Source organism: Sapajus apella, unplaced genomic scaffold, assembly GCF_009761245.1.
Source record: "Sapajus apella isolate SASKATOON/1434 unplaced genomic scaffold, GSC_monkey_1.0 scaffold108, whole genome shotgun sequence".
Classification (NCBI taxonomy): domain Eukaryota; kingdom Metazoa; phylum Chordata; class Mammalia; order Primates; family Cebidae; genus Sapajus; species Sapajus apella.
Window position 1 is genome coordinate 4,836,226 of NW_022437048.1, and position 2,983 is coordinate 4,839,208.

Here is a 2,983-nt window from a genome sequence, read left to right on the forward strand (position 1 = left end):
AGAACAGATGATTTTGCATCCTAAATAAAGTAAAATTATTGACAAAATATATATAGCCTATATTCATTAGTAGGAACCCTCAAGTAGCTGTTACTATTTCAAGAGTAAAGTTGTAATTAAAAATTGCAAAGATTTGACAGTTCTTAGACTACCATTAAATCAGCATTGCTCAAATACGCACTGAGACATCAACAACCTTATGTTCAGGTTATTGAGATTATAATCTAATCAGAGTTAGACAACCTGAAGTTCAAAGAATGACTGGGATTAGTCACTGATTGACTATTCCAGAAATTAAGCCCCTTGCATTACAAAGCACTGAGAGTGAGAGGTCGAGATGAATGAAGTGGGCATATTAGCAATATTAAAAATAATGATAGATATAGCTACTATTTAATGAGTACCCACTACATGCCAGACAGTATACAAAGTACTTCTTAGAATGCGTTTTAATTCTCACAATGGTCTCGCAGGCACATATTAGTCTAACTTTACAAATCAGAAAATTAGAACACGGAAAGGCTAGGTAGCTCTCTCAAAGTACTACGGCTAATATATCACAGAGACAGGATGATCTGATGTCAATATAATATACTGCTTCCTACTGGAAAGTACGATGGAAAAATCCTAAGAAATAGCTTTGGCAGGATTAAGGGAGAAAAATAATTTGGATGGAGCAGAAAGAAGGGTTGTGGCAAGGGAAAAGCTGAAAGTAAAAATCAGTAAACTTACTGAGATCTTTTATTTATTTTATTTATTCTATATAGTCAGAATATATTTATTCTAGTTGTTCACAAAGTCTAGTCTCCAATCTGTATAATTGAATGTAAGAATTGGAAAAGTCAATCAATGAATCCCTCTTCTATGAAATCAGTCATTTCCTCAAGGATGTCAACTGACTTCTAGATCTCACAGGTAGTAAATGGCAAAGCCAGGATGGGAACATGGCTGGGCCCTGTGCTCCTGCCACAGCACCAACTCAGGCTCATTGCACTGGTGTCCTGCCTTTTCACATTTGCCTTATTCCAGGCTGTCCACAGCACTGCTACCAGAGTGATCTTGCAAAAATACCAATCTGACAGTGTAAAATTAAAGACATGCTAAACCATGCTTCAGTGACAACCCCAAAATATCAGTGACTTGAAATTATGAGATTTATTTCTCCCTTACACTATGTCTTCCCTGGCTCACTTCAAAGTTCTGCTCTACATTGTTCTTACGCAGGGATCCCAATTGTAGAAACTCAAGTTGATGGAAAAGCTACTCCCTGGAACATTGCTAGTGGCCGCAACAAGCAGAGAGAGTGGTGAATAATCTTAAAATTTCCAGCCAGAAGAGGCACGTGCTATTTCTTCTTCATACTTAATTTGTCAAAGTAAGTCACTAAATTCAAGGGCTGGAAACTAGAACATTACATGTATCCAGAAGGAGGAATAGAAATATTTGGTAGGCATTACTAATGAGTAACACCATAGATTCCCTTGCTTAATTGATAGATGTCAGCTGCTGAGAGGATAAAATCCAGACGCATTTATTTGTCTTAGAAAACTCACTGTGATGTGACCTCTAATTACATGCCATACCTCATTTCCCACAGGTATCCTATGTACGAATTATCTTAATCAGTAATTATCCCACAAAATATCAAACGATGTCATGCCTCATGCATTTGCCCCTATGTCTGCCTGGTGAAATCCTAGTTTTCCTTCAGGGTTCAGCTCAGGGGTTTTATGCTCTGTACTTTTATCAGGTCACTCCATCCCTCATCCAGACACATCATGGCCTTACCTCTTCCCTATCTTCGTCAAAGAGTGCCACACTCATTTGTTCATACGTAATCCTTATTTATTATACTGTATGTGCCCTGAATACAATATATCTGGATTATTGCTAGTACTCAATAAATAGTGTCTGGTTAAAGAAATGAAGTCATCACAATTCTAATGGGAGATACCAAGGTTTAGCAAAATTACTGTCTACAGTAAACCAGGGGAGGCTTGAAAAAACTGTGAGACAACAGATGGATAGGCACATATGAACTTTGGGATTGTGTCTTACCCTTTACTGATAAAGTTAACTTTTTCCTAAGTAACTTTTTTAATATAGGCTGGTAAATTTTATTTAGAGTACAAAGTCACTTATATGTGGATCCGTTTTGGAGACTTTTTCAGACTTCTTCTATCTCTAAGAGATTTCTCCCTAAAAGATCAAGATGTGTCAAATTTCCCCTAGAATGTTTTATTCAGAATTGTTACCACACTGAACAAATACATTTTCTCATTTAATGCCACTTACTTTCTGTAGGTACCCTGAAGATAAGTACATAATTTGCATCGTTTTACAGGGGAGGGAACAGGTTCAGAGAAAATAGTTAACTTGCCCAAAGTTACATGGCTAACAAGGACCTGAAGTGAGATATCAAACCTCAGACTTTCTGATGGTGAAGCCATGCTATCAATATGCCATCTGCACAATAAATGCAGGTAGATGTAGAAAACTGTGAAAATGTATTATATTCGCACATTCATGGGAGTTGTTGTTCTGATGAATCACTCTGCCTTGTGTTTTATCAGGGATCCTCGCCTAACAATGTTTTTATTGAAAGAGCATTGATAAGTTACAAACTTCAGACTTTATCAGTTAGGTAGGCAGTAGAGTAACTCACAAATTTTACTGAAACCATTATTTCATGAGCTGCTGCTATTTTTGCTGGTCTCTGGTTTATGCTGGGCCTGGTGCTGTGTGGTGGTTATTCAACCAGAAACCTCATGACTTAACGTACCTTCCAAAACCCACATGCATCATTGGGTAGAATATGTCCTTGAATTCTTTGATATGTGTGACATTTAAAGGAAAAGAGTGATGCATTTGTTTTCTAGGAACTTCTACCAAGTATTTCCTGATATCACAATGAAACTGCCAGAGGTTTCTAAAACACATTCTTCTAAATTCTCACAATAATCCCCAGGGCAGATCTTCACAA